The following is a 14,681-nucleotide window of genomic DNA, read 5'->3' as shown; positions in this document are numbered from 1 at the left end:
CTCTCTCTCCCCCTCTATCCCAGTTCTTCTCAGCTGCCACCGACTACCCCATGATTCCACGGGGCACCACAGGTGGCACAGCTGCCATGGTGTCTTGGAACGGCGACACGACCAGTGGCGAGTCCCTCGACAATGATGTGACTTCTAACACAAGTGATTTTCTCTGCTATGGCTAGGTGATTTTAGGATTTTTGATTTGAGCTATAGTTTGACTTTATGGCTTCAATTTTGTGTGCTTATGCACTGGTTCGGAGGCCCCATCACACCATTCCAAACTCCAATTTCTATGACATTGATCATATGATGCCTCTGTCTTGTGAAACCGCAACGCTCGACTGAAGAAATGTGCATCTTTGACGGCAGTGACACGGGGAGGAGTTTTTTATGGGTGTGCTAACTATGTGAGTTATCTTGTTCTTCATACATAACACAATCAATACCAAACATGACAACACAGAATACACATATCAGGCCAAACATATACCATAGCATAAAACCACACTTGCATAGCAGAATATAGGATGAGCGAAATCAAAAATGCAAACTTGCCTTGAACAGTGTTGAAGTACTCTAACGATTAATCCCGATCCGCTTCACACTCCGGACAACCTATACGATTAACAAAGGCATCGATAAATAAATCGTACTCACATAACCCCACAATAAAGTCAACAACAAGGAATTCAAATAAAAACTTAATTAACAGAACATATGAGTAGTTATATAATATATACATGCTAGTAGGACCACAATGCAAAAAGAATCAACTAAATCTCCAACGCATCTATAATTTTTGATTGTTCCATGCTGTTATATTATCAATCTTGGATGTTTTATAATCATTTTATAGTCATTTTATATCATTTTTCTGGTACTAACCTACTGACATAGTGCCAAGTGCGAGTTGTTATTTTTTGCATGTATTTTACATCGCAGGTAATCAATACCAGACAAAGTCCAAATGCATCAAAACTTTTTGTGGATATTTTTGGACCAGAAGACAACTAATGGGCCGAAGAAGCACCCGGGGGCTGCTCCGAGGGGAGCACAACTCCAGGCGCGCCCTGGTGGGTTGTGCCCACCTCGGGTGCCCCCGGATCGCCTCTTTACTCTATAAATACCCCAATATTCCAAAAACCCTAGGGGAGTCGACAAAAATCAATTCCAGCCGCCGCAGAGTCCAGAACCACCAGATCCAATCTAGGCACCATCACGGAGGGGTTCACCACTTCCATTGGCGCCTCTCCGATGATGCGTGAGTAGTTCTTTGTAGACCTTCGGGTCCGTAGTTAGTAGCTAGATGGCTTCCTCTCTCTCGTTTGATTCTCAATACAATGGTCTCTTGGAGATCCATATGATGTAACTCTTTTGCAGTGTGTTTGTTAGGATCCGATGAACTTTGAGTTTATGATCAGATCTATCTCTTTTTATCCATGGAAGTTATTTGATTTTTTTGATCTCTTATATGCATGATTTCTTATAGCCTTGTATTTCTTCTCTGATATTTGGGTTTTGTTTGTCCAACTTGATCTATTTATCTTGTAGTGGGAAGATGTGCTTTGTAGTGGGTTCGATCTTAGGGTGCTTGATCCCAGTGACAGAAGGGGAACTGACATGTATGTATCGTTGCTATTAAGGATAAAATGATGGGGGTATATTTCTACATAAATAGATCTTGTCTACATCATGTCATCATTCTTATTGCATTACTCCGTTTCTCCATGAACTTAATACACTAGATGCATGCTAGATAGCAGTCGATGTGTGGAGTAATAGTAGTAGATCAGGCAGGAGTCGGTCTACTAATCTTGGACGTGATGCCTATATAATGATCATTGCCTGGATATCGTCATGATTATTTGAAGTTCTATCAATTTCCCAACAACAATTTTTTTACCCATCATTTGCTATTTTTCTCGAGAGAAGCCACTAGTGAAACCTACGGCCCCCGGGTCTGTTTCTCATATTATTTGCCTTTGCGATCTATTTTATTTGCCTTTTATTTTTAGATCTATTAAACCCAAAAATACAAAATGTCACATCCCTAGTTCTGGTATGACCTAGACTAGCTAGTCATGTGTGCATCATGTTTAAAGTTCATTTAAATTTGAAATGGGGATTTGTGAAACCCTCAGAAATCATTTCTGGAAATAACACAGATAAAAATTGCTCCAAAAAGGTCCAAGAAAATGTTCATGTTGCTCTCTGAAAATATTGGTCAGAGGTAAAATTCAAACAAATATTTTCAGGAGCTCATAAATATTTATTTTGGTCATTTGGAATTAATGCAATACTTATTTGCATGGGATATATATATATATATATATGTCCAAAAATTCTGAATTTTGGTGAGGGGCTTTGGATTAATCCCTTAGGTCCCTGCAAAGATTGTCAGAAGTAAATAAAATGATTTAGTATTTTACTAAATCAGAACAAATGTCAGAAAAATAGAAAGGAAACAAAAGGGAAGAAAACCCACCTGCACTTACCTCCCTGTGGAGTCTGGCCTGGCCCAGTGGCCCAACAGGCCGGCCCAGCCGACTGGCAGCGCCAGTAGTCGTCCTCCTGGCGCCAGGAGGACGAGAGGCACGCGCTCGCCGCCCGTGCGCATGGGCGCCACGCAACCTGCCTGTCTGGTCTCTCCCTCGATGCCCTGGCCGTCCTGAATGTCGCCACGCGCCGCCCCGGACCTCTCTCACGCTCTCCCTCCTCCCCTGGATCTCTCCCTCTCCTCGGACCGAACGTGCCCGTCGCCGCCGCTCGCCGTTGCCGCGCCCACCGCCATGACCTCGCCTCTCCGACAAGCTCAGAAGCTTCGCCGCATCTCCCTCCTCCTCTCCGTCGAGCCACGCACCTCCGGACGGCCTGCATCGCCGCCACCAACGTCGTCTTCACCTCCAGCCGCCCGAGATCGCCGACGACATTCCGGCCACACCAGTGCTTCCCCGAGCTCGCGCACGACTCCATCAAGACCGCCGTGAGCTCCCCTCCGCTTCCCCTCCTTCCCCGCGCTCGATTTTGTGCCGTAGCCATGCTAGCCGCCGGACCCGAGAGGTCACACCGCTGTGGTACCTCCCCGTCGTGGCCAGAGCCACCGCAGCTTGCGCCTGCACCTGCCACCGCGCTCAGCAGCCTCCCAGAAAGCCAACGCCGCCGCCCGCAACTCCTGCCGTGCCCTGCAGCCACATCCCGCTCGGAGCCGTGCTTCGGCCGCCGTCGCGAGCTCTGGCCTCCCCAGCTCCTCCCACATGCTCCACTGGATGCAGACGAGGACGGGCTATGCCCCGGTGGTCTCTGCGCGTCCAGCTGCCGCTTGTAGCGCAAGTCCGGCGAGTTGCCGCCGCGGTTTTGGTCGTCGCCGGCCGAACTCCGGCGACTGCTGACGTGGCCTCTAATTAGGCACTACTTACCCCTAGAGACACTGACAGTGGGCCCCGGCGCCCCCTAATTTTTAGTTAGGCTAATTAAACCCCTGTTAACTAATCATGTCACTGACGTGTGGACCCCACACGTCGGGTTTGACCTGGTCAGCGCTATTGACCTGCTGACACAGGCATGATGCAGTGCTGACGCAATAAATGATTGTCTGGATTATTTCTATTTTGGAATTTCCAGAAAATTAGCTAAACTTCAAAAATTCATAGAAATTCAACCGTAGCTCAGATTGAAATAATGTATATATGAAAAATTATCAGAAAAATACAATCTATCCATCTATACCATTTTCATGGATGACAAACCAACTTATACCTGCTGTATAGGTGAAAACACATGAATGGCATTTATAAGAGTTTATTTTGGAGATGCATTTGAACCTTTGGTTCAAATGGACTTCAACCAAATGAATGCTAGTTGTATTAGCTCAAACAACATCACATCTTCATGCCATGTTCATGCATCATATTGTTGCATATGCTTGTGTATTGATTGCCGACACCGTTCCTTCTCGATAGGTCCTGCTCCGGAGACCGATCCAGAGTACCTGTCAGAGGAGCAATGCCCCCTGTTGATCTACCAGGCAAGCAAACCCCCTTGTTCATTCTGATACAATCCTACACTCTCGCTCCTGCTCTCTTTTATTGCATTAGGACAACAACGACTCAACTGCTACTTTATGCTGTGGTAGTTGAACCCATTCCTCTGCATGACCTGTCATTGCCACAGTAAATAGTTGAAACCCACTAGCATGTATAGGAGTTGATTGAGCCATGTTGTGTTCCTACCATGCATTGCCTGCTATTGCTTAGAGTATGTCAGGTCTGATTCATTGGGAACGAATTGGAGTGTAGTGCTATGTTATGATGTTGAGAGTTAAGTGTGTGAACATGATTTGGTAAAGGTAGCAGTGAGAGGCCATGTAGGAGTACATGGTGGGTTGTCTCATTGGGACCATCCTTAAGAACTGAGTTTTGTGTAAGTTGTCCAATGACTAGTTACTACCACACATTGGGCTCCGGGCGCTCCAAGCTCTCTCGACTTATTAGCCAACTTGATCTCTGTCCAGGAGTTGCAAATAGTTTCTAGTGTTTGTAGGTAGTGTTAGTAGTCTACCAAGTGGCACCCGGCCAGGTGGGCTTGGGACAGACTAGGCACAGTGGCACGGTGTAGCAAGTGGCACACGGATGGTGGGCTTGGGAACACTGCTCACATCGTTTGGGACCGTGAGCGACACCCCGGCCGGATCTCCTTGCGGATGGAACCCGAATAGGCGATAAACCTGGATGAGAGACTTGTGTGGTTAGTCAGGTCGTGGCCGACACCCTCGCTGGGCTTCCGCTTGAAGGTTGCCGAGTACACGTCGTGTAAACGGCGATAAGTGGTGAGAGCGTGTGTGAAGAAGCACACCCCTGCAGGGTTTTCATGATCTATTCGAATAGCCGGGTCCGTGGTTATGGACTTCTTGGATGCTTACGTGGTACATAGACAACTTGAAATGGATACTCTAAAATGCTCAGACAAGTGTGAGTGCTATGGATGGCCTTCTCGTAAGGAGACGGGAATGAATCCATAGTAGTGTATTCATGTGGTGATTAGTGGACTCGTGTGCGCTTTCGTACCTCAAAGGACTTACTTGTAGTCGTAGAACAGGATAGCCACTGAGTCAAAGCTGGCTTGGTGCAACTAAACCCCACCTTGCCTTTGATACTAATGCATGTATGATAGGATCTGATGTAAGTCTTGCTGAGTACCTTTGTACTCACATTTGCTTTATTTATGTTTTGCAGAGGATACCTTGGTTCAAATAGTAGTTCCTCATGGACTTCGACGAGTAGCTCGTTACCTCAGCTACGATCTTGTACCCATGGGAGGGTCTTGTAGATAGTTAGGCTTCTCAGCCTTTTTCTTTTGTAGTTGTCTGTACTCAGACATGTAATGCTTCCGTTGCTTGTATGTTCTGAATGATGGGTCATGAGACCCCTGTCTGTATTAAATGCTATGTGGCCCTTCTGGGCCTTTATCTATATGAGTTTGAGTTATGTTGTGATGCCATGTTGTATAACACATACTTGCATGTTATGCTTACGTGTGACGTGTATTGCTATGTGTGGGATCCGACAACCTAGTTGTCTATCCCTGGTAGCCTCTCTTATGGGGAAATGTAGTCTGGTGCTTCCACTAAGCCATGGTAGTCCGCTACAGCCCGGTTCACCGGAGTCCTGCTAGCCCAGCACTACTGCTTCGGAACACTTAGACTGGCCGCATGTGATTCACATTGTTCCTGTGTCTGTCCCTTCGAGAAAATGTCACGCGGTGACTTCCGGAGTCCTGCTAGCCTGCTACAGCCCAGATTCCCGGAGTCCTGTTAGCCCAGTTGCTACAGCCCGGATTTACACGCTGATGACTGACATGCTCGATGCTGTTTCATGTATGCATGTCCCCGTAAGTTAGTGCCACTTTGGGTTCACGACTAGTCATGTCGGCCCGGGTTCTCTGTCATATGGATGCTAGCGACACTATCATATACGTGAGTCAAAAGGCGTAAACGGTCCCGGGCCAGGTAAGGCGACACCCGTGGGAATACCGTGCGTGAGGCCGCAAAGTGATATGACGTGTTACATGCTAGATCGGTGTGACTTAGAATCGGGGTCCTGACAGCAAAATACCTTGCTGCAATTTATTCTTATTTATTTTATTTGGCATTCGATCTATCAATCTACTACAATTTATTCACGTCCGTTTGCCAATTTCTGGCGCCGTTACCCGAAAGGAATTGACAACCCCTTTAATACGTCGGGTTGCGAGTATTTGTTATTTGTGTGCAGGTGCCGTTTACGTGTTGTTGCTTGGTTCTCCTACTGGTTTGATAACCTTGGTTTCATCACTGAGAGAAATACCTACTATCGCTGTGCTGCATCATCCCTTCCTCTTTGGGGAAATACCGTCGTAGCTTCAAGCCGCATCATTACTACATTATAAAACAGTGAACATTTTTATAACACAAATGAATTTTGAAAAATTATTTTATGCAATACAATCACATAAAGAGAATTATAACAAAAACTATAAAATAATTTTGAGTTCCTAAAATGGTAAAACTGTGTCTACCATAGCTTGCCACATAACTAGTTAAGGGTCGCTAAACTTTTAACGGTTTAAAAGTTATAAAAAATATGAAATAAATATGGGAGCATCTCTCTAATATAATAAGATGATCCAACGGAGGGATTGTCAAAATATGCATATATGTGTCCTCGGCAAAAATAATAAGCATTTCAGCTCACTGCGACATAAATATATACTGAACTATTTGTTTTTTTGTCCAGGACACATACAGTTGTATTTTTTAATCCCTCCGTTGGATCATGTTATATTATAGGTGTGTTGGTTCAGTATTTTTTTCAGAATTTTTGAGAAATTTTGCACCGTTGAAACCCTTAACTAGTTCTGTGGCAAGCACTTGTCGAAAATCCTACTCCTTTCTAAAATTACCAAAATAAAGCATGTGAGATCCAAACAACATTCTTAGCACTTCCTAACTACACTTAAGAGGGGAGAAGTCATATTATCTCCACTCCAAAATTTTGCCTTGAGTTGAAAACACTTTGAACTTTAAGAAAAAGACAAACAGTGCATAGAAATCATGATGAAAAGTAATGACCTTATTAACATACCAAATATGAAAATTTGGGATGTTACAAATCTACCACCCTTCAAATGAATCTCGTCCTCGAGATTTGAAGAGGCTAGAAAGAAAAGACTAGAGTTGGGATCTCCTTGAATATCCATTCTTCATCAATTTTCATATTTGGTATATGTTAATAAGGTCATTACTTTTCATCATGATTTCTATGCATTGTTTGTCTTTTTCTTAACGTTCAAAGTGTTTTCAACACAAGGCCGAATTTTGGAGTGGAGATAATATGACTTCCCCCTCTTAAGTGTAGTTAGGAAGTGCTAAGAATGTTGTTTGGATCTCACATGATTTGTTTTGGTAATTTTAGGAACTCAAAAATATTTTATAGTTTTTGTTATAATGCTCTTTATGTGATTGTATTGCATAAAATATTTTTTCAAAATTCATTTGTGTTGTAAAAATGTTCACTGTTTTATAATGTAGTAATAATGTTTTATTTTCTGTTCTGGTATTTTTCTAGGATTAAATTTCCTATTTATTTATCTTTATTTACTTCCTGTAGCGAGGTTTAAAAACAAAATGGTCACCCTGTGCAGTCGGGCTGCACAGCGGCCCAGGTATCTCTCGCCTGCACGAGCAGCGCACACAGCAGCTTGGCAGGCCGGCCCATTTTGACGAGGACCGCAGCCCTTTCCCATTTCATTTTTTCCCTCTACCCGCCTCCACTGACACCCCGACCCCACCCGTCATCTTCTTCCTCGAGACGTGCTGGTCACGGACTGCAGCACACCGAACAGAGTCAGGATCGAATCGATCGACTCTACACCTCTCGTCCACGCCCAACTTCTCATAAATATCCACACCTCCAACTCTTCCGATTTTTCGAAAAATTTAGACCTCCCGTGCCCTTTAGCGCCGCCAGGATCTCGCCGGAGCCCGCCACGGCAGAAGCTATTCCGCCGGCCGAAATCATCGACACCATGGGTTCCCAGCACCTCTCTTACCCTCTGCCCTCTTCCCCTTGGTCTCCTCTATGCCCCTCACCCTCAAACGCACTGAAAGTGCGTTATATCGACTAGAGGGGGGGGTGAATAGGCGATTTTTATGAAATTCTTCACTAAGGAATTTGCTGGTGAGGAAATTCCTTAGCGAAGAACTACTAGCAGCGGAATAAGTACTCAAAAGTAAACACAACAGAATACAAGCATAGTCATCATGATGAAATGAAGACAGGCACAGAGTACAGGAAGCATAATCACATGATAACTCAGGATGAAGGCAAACAGACTGAAGAAATTTAACTGAGGAAATTGAGAAAGTCTTCAGTCAAAGTCTTCAAACACATATATGAACAAACATACAACACAGTTATGAGGAAATGAAAGAGTTGAGGAAATAAAACCAGTAAGCTCGGTGAAGACAATGATTTGGTAGACCAGTTCCAACTGCTGTCTCAGTTGTACGTCTGGTTGGAGCGGCTGAGTATTTAAACTCGAGGACACACAGTCCCGGACACCCAGTCAAGGACACTCAGTCCAAGACACCCAGTCCTCACCGTATTCTCCTTGAACTAAGGTCACACAGACCTCGTACAATCACTCGTGGTAAGTCTTCATACGACTTCCAAACCTTCACAAACTTGGTCACTTGGCGATCCACTATTCCTCTTGGATGCTCTAGACCATGACGCCTAACCGTCTGGAAGAAGCACAATCTTCAAAGGTAACAAGCGTCGGATCCACTCAGGATCAATCTCTTCAGTGATGCTCAATCACTTGGGGTTTGTAGGTGTTTGGGTTTTGGGTTTTTGGTTTTTCCTCACTTGATGATTTTCGCTCAAAGTCCTCGGAGGATGGGTTGCTCTCAAATGACAAGTGTCAGTTTCTCTCGGAGCAGCCAACCAGCTAGTGGTTGTAGGGGGCGGCTATTTATAGCCTAGGGAGCAGCCCGACATGATAAGACATAAATGCCCTTCAATGATATGACCGTTAGGTGGATAGATATTTTGGGACAGCTGGCGCATAGCACAACAACGGTTGGAATTTTGAGTAGCAAAATCCTCAGGGCTATCATGTTCCTCACTGTGTAGGCAATCCGCACTGGCGAAGTCCTAACTCCTCAGTCAGGACAAATTCCTCAGAGACCAGAAGAACTTCGTCTCTGTCACTGAAGAAATTGACTGAACTGTATGAGATTTCCAATGGCTTCACTCGAAGGGATTGGTAGGTGTAGGATTTGAGTTGAGCATCACATGGAAATTTTTTCTTAGTATTTCCTCGACCCCCTTTAACAGTACGGTGTTTCCTATGACTCAAGAAAGAGAAAAACAAAACTATGAAAACAAAAGTCTTCAAGCTTCATATTTCTCGCATGAATATCAAGTCTTCACGGACACACCAATTTCTTCACTTTCAAAGTCTTCATGAAAGTCTTCAGAAATACCAAAATATTCAGTCGAAGATATTCATTTTTAGGGGTCGACTTTTCCTGTAAATATCAAACTCCTCATAGACTTATAGACCTGTGTACACTCACACACGCATTAGTCCCTTAACCTATAAGTCTTCAATACACCAAAATCACTAAGGGGCACTAGATGCACTTACAATCTCCCCCTTTTTGGTGATTGATGACAATATAGGTTAAGTTTTCAATGGGGATAAACATATGAAGTGTAAATACTGATATTGAGGAATTTGATTGCAAGATATAGAAGAACTCCCCCTGAAGATGTGCATAGTGAGGAATTTGCTTTTGAAGCAATGCACACTTGAAGAGTTGAATCATGGAGATCTCCCCCTATATCTCGTAATTCATACACGCATTTAACATATAATATGAAGAATTTGAAATGCATGATGAAATATGGTGCCTGATGAAATTCAGCATGCGTGCAATAATATTAACAAGGAATAAGCATGCAGAATAGTGCATCAAGAGTATCAGATCACAGTGCATCAAAAGTATCAGAGCACCATCGGGTTTAAGATTACAACTCGATCCAATAAAGTTTCAGAAGAACGAGAGTTGTAACTTAGCAAAAAAACGCCCATATAGTAGACCCGCTTGAAGACTAACTCATATTTCTCCCCCTTTGTCATCGAATGACCAAAAGGATCGAAAATGAGGACTAACGCCCCTGAAGATAATCATGTTGATGAAGGAGCGCCAGCGTTGTTGGGGTCGTTTGTTGATGTAGGGCCTGCCGCAGTGTCGTCCAAATCTTCATGTTCATCAGTGTCGCGCGATGAAGAATATGAGCTGGCCACCAGAGAAGGAACCTTGACCTTCTTGAATTTCTTCGGTGGAGGTGCAGACCAGTCAAAATCTTCATTAAGACCCATGTTCTTCAGATCTTCTTCACTATACAGATGTGACAGGATTGCCCAGGTGCGATCGAAGACTTGATGGAGGTAGTAGTGGTTTTTCTTCACTGCATTGTGTGTGGCCGTCATGTTGTGAAGAAGTGAACCAAACTGACGCTTAACCCATTTGTGATTTCGATACACCTTCTGGTGAAGACTAAGTAGAAGTTCACGGTCAGTCATCATGCGCGGAGCAGTGGCTTGAGGAGTGGACTTGGGTGCATTGGCAGAGTTATGTGTGGCAGAGTCATCATTGGTGGAATAAGATGTAGCTTTGCGAAACTGACCATCGAATGGACGAATGCCTTCATTAATTACAGCTGGTGCCTTGCCCTTTCCATCAGCTGAGGAATATGTCTGCTTGAGGACTTCAATTGGGGGCAAGTAGCTAAGATGATTCTGGAAATCAGCTTTGTAGTTGAGTGAATACCTTGTCCTGAGGAATACCAGATTCTTCATGATGCCAACAATTTCCTCATCAGATGAGTCATGGCCTTTGATAGGACTGATTGTCCTCGTAAGAATACAATAGACAGTTCTGGGCACGTACAACAATTCCTTCACGAGGAATTTGGTTCTTGGTGCTTGACCTGGCTTCAAAGGTTTCATCAGCACCTGCATGTAATGATGTGTGAGCTCAGGTTCACTGTAGATGCAGCGAGCTTCTTCAAGGGGAGGGCTGAGTGGTAGAGCACGAAGCAATTCAGAGGCTGGTGCAGTGTAGTGAGTGTTTTCAGACATCCAGTCCAGCACCCATGAATTCACATCTTCATCATCTCCGGTGATGTGCAGTGTTGCATAGAATTGAAGAATCAGTTCCTCATTCCAATCGCAGATGTCAGAGCAAAAGTTGAGCAGCCTAGCATTGTGAAGAACACTGAGGACTGGTGCGAAGCATGACAGAGATTCCATATCCACGTGAGGAATATGCTCATGGTAGAAAATCTTCTCCTTGTTGAACAGCACTGAGGAATAGAAATTTGCTTGACTGGAAGTCCAGAAACGCCTCTTCCTAATGCGAGCAGAGTCATATGGGTTGTAATCTTCAAAGAATACGTGCTCGCCGAAGAAATCATCAGCCTTGAACTTTTTCTTGCGTGAGAATGGATCCTTTGGCTTCGGCAGAGGAGTGTCAGTGAGTTGCATCACGACTTCAGGAATCTCAATCGCAGTTTCTTCAGGCTGAGGAATTTCTGGTTCCTCCTCAGTGGCAGTCTGCGTAGTTGGTTGTGCAGCAGCAGCAGTTTCATCAGCGCTAGTGGCTGGAATTTCCTCATGGACAGATGCAGTGGGATGAGTTTCTTCAGAGCCCATGTGAACAGTTTGTGTGGGGGACTGAGGAATTTGATGTAGAGGAGTGAACATTGGAGAGTTTGGATGCTAACTTTCCCAGAATTCGTCACTGTTGACGGGTGTGGAGTAGCTAATGTCCACATCATCATCTTCCATTTCTTCAACGCCAACCTCTTCAGCTGTGAACTGAGGCATAGGCGAGGAGATGATAGGTGTTGAAGGGATCGCATCCACTTCAATTTCTTCATCCAATGGTTCAGACGAGGCAGCAGAATGAGTTTCTTCATCAGATCCGCTGGGGATCACATATTCTTCATCAAAAGGAACAAGGTCCTTTGATGGCCTGGTTGAGATGGGAACAACATCAATCGGATGTGCAAATGAACTTGTCATAGGCTTCATTTTCTTCGGAGCTGAAGAATCTGAAGCAGCTGATGCTTTCCTTTTCTTCACTGCAGCACGCTCTGCAGCCTTGGTCTTCTTCACATCTGATGCAGATGGAAGGATTGGAGTTGAAGTTGGTGCAGGAGCAGCTGAGGAATCCAGTTTATTTTCTTCAGGTACAACTGATGCAGTTGCCCTGAGTTCTTCAGTTTCTTCAGGCACACCACTAGTGGGTGCCCTGGCAATTTCTTTAGCGGCTGGAATGCAGTCATCAGCCCTGGAACTCACATTATCTTCAATAGCCTGATTGTCATCAGCGGTGCTGGCATTTTCTTCAGTAGGCTGAGCAGATGCTTCAGCCTGAGGAATTTCCTGTTGCGTTGGGGCTGCAACATTGGAAGTGAAGTTATCTGCAAGTTTCACAAAATGAACCTTGGCTCCAAGCCAATCAACGCAATATGCTTCAAAGTCATCACTGAGTTTCTTAATCTCAGTCTGAGTAGTGACAAGTTCTTCAGTTGTCATAGAGACAACGTTTTTCTTCAGATAGCGCTCTTTCTTGTACTGCGCTTTCTTGATCTGCATGGCCTTCTCAAATTTCCACTTTTCTTCTTGAATGAAGTGGGCCAGCATGTGACTTTGGCCAGGAGTCAGCTTGAAGTCAGGCAAGGGAGTGTTGGGGTCCTTGTGCCAATCATCGATGTAGTCGAGGATCAACTTGGGATCCAAAAGCAGTGGCACCTCTGATCCTTTGGCTCTAGCGGCCCTGACTTGCCTGTCTCTGATGATTTCTTCAAGTTCATCATCATCAGCTTCGTCTTCATTAGACGGCACTTGGAAAGCGACTTGCTTCTTTTGAGGACTTGGGCGTGGTCCTCATCCAGCAGTGGCCTTTGTCTTCAGTAGTGAGGGGCCAGCTGAGGAACTTAGTGCAGCTGAGGAACTAGCTGAGACACTTAAGGCAATGGAGATGCCGGCAGTCCTTTGGCACGAAGCGAGATGCACAGGTGCTGAGGATTTGGCGGAACAACTGAAGGCTTCGGCGGAGGAGCTGAGGACTTTGGAGGAATAGGAGCAGCATGAGGAATTGGCCATGAGGGCTTTGATGATTTTGGTCGTGAGGGCATTGCTGAGGAACTTGGCCTTGAGGGCATTGTTGGTGAAGCACTTGGCTTGCGCGCAGGCTTCTTTGACATAGCCTTCTTTGGCTTGACAGCAAAGGCCTTAGCAGAGGCAGCAGCAGCAGCAGAGTCTTCATTAAATTTCCTCACTGCTTCTTTGGCTTGCTTAGCCAACTTGGCTTGGCGCTTTGCCCATTCATTAGGATAGTCCTCACCTCGCTTGAGGCTGGTGGGATCATCAATTTGGCCAGGTGCCAATGGAGCTCTTGGGCATGGAGGATTGAGTGCGAATTTCTTCATATACTTAGGAGTGACATATCTGTACTCCCTCCATTCTCTTGCCCATCTCTTCTCTATTTTCTGAATGCGCACTTTGCGCTCATTCTTGGTTTCCTCAGTAGGTGTGTAGTACCCATCATATATGTCATCAGGGATCTCAAACGCTGTATTTACCTCAGGCCTCTTTCCTCCCTTCTGTGGCGTTTTACCATCAGCCATTTTCTTCAGTTGAGGAATTTGAACAATCGAATTCTCTGAAGAAGTATGCAACTTTTCTTTGAGGAACGCTGCAAATGAGTTAAGTTGATGAGAACCTAGTGATTCAGCAGCTGACATGTGTACCTGTGAACAGAGTATAGTTGCGAGGAATTTGGAGAGGTCATATGCGTTCTCAGAAGGTTTTTCAAAATGAACAGGTTTGAGGAATTTGACCAGATGAGTCTTGAAGATTTTCACTAAGCGTTCTTTGTCTTAGGTTCCAGAGTTGTATAGATCAAAGATCCACACAATTAAGGAATCTTGAAGAAAAATGATGCTTAGAGAAACGAATCAAGAACAAATGACTTTGTGAGGTGTTCAGTGTGTGAGGATATGAAGAAAAACACTTTTGAAGATTTTGTAGATAATCATTCGAATCAACGAGGGCAGTAAAAGTAACTTTTATTTACCCTGGACGAAGAACACGACGAACTGGAGTGAGGAGATGTGAAGTTCGTCTGTGCAGATCTTCCACGCCCTAACTTGGTGGAGGAAGATGGCTACGGCGGCGGCGGCGGAGTGAAGATGTCCGCGGTCAGCGCGAGTACGTCAGCGACGAGGTCGAGGCAGTGAAGCTCTTCCTCACCGGCGGCGATGAAGTAGCGGCGGCACTAGGGTTTGAGAAGCTCGAGCTGGAGAGAGAGGTCGAGCGGAGTAAAAGAAGTGAGGAAGGGAAGGAGGGGTATTTATAGCCATGGTCAAAAACTGCTCGCCCGAAGAAATTGGACGAACGTGCCCCTGACCCTTCTCATTCGCATGACATGTGTCACCCACGTAGTGAGAGGTGGAGATCATGTTAGATCGTGGGTGAGTGGATAAGTGTATCGAGGGATGCAGAACGGTTTGAGCGGCAAAACCGAAAATTTCGATAAGGTAGGTTTTAAAGTTCCGTTCGCAATTTCTTCA

The sequence above is a fragment of the Triticum urartu genome, chromosome 6 (genome assembly GCF_003073215.2).
Source record: "Triticum urartu cultivar G1812 chromosome 6, Tu2.1, whole genome shotgun sequence".
NCBI lineage: Eukaryota > Viridiplantae > Streptophyta > Magnoliopsida > Poales > Poaceae > Triticum > Triticum urartu.
The sequence above is the reverse complement of the archived record's forward strand: the minus strand, read 5'-3'. Positions refer to the sequence as shown.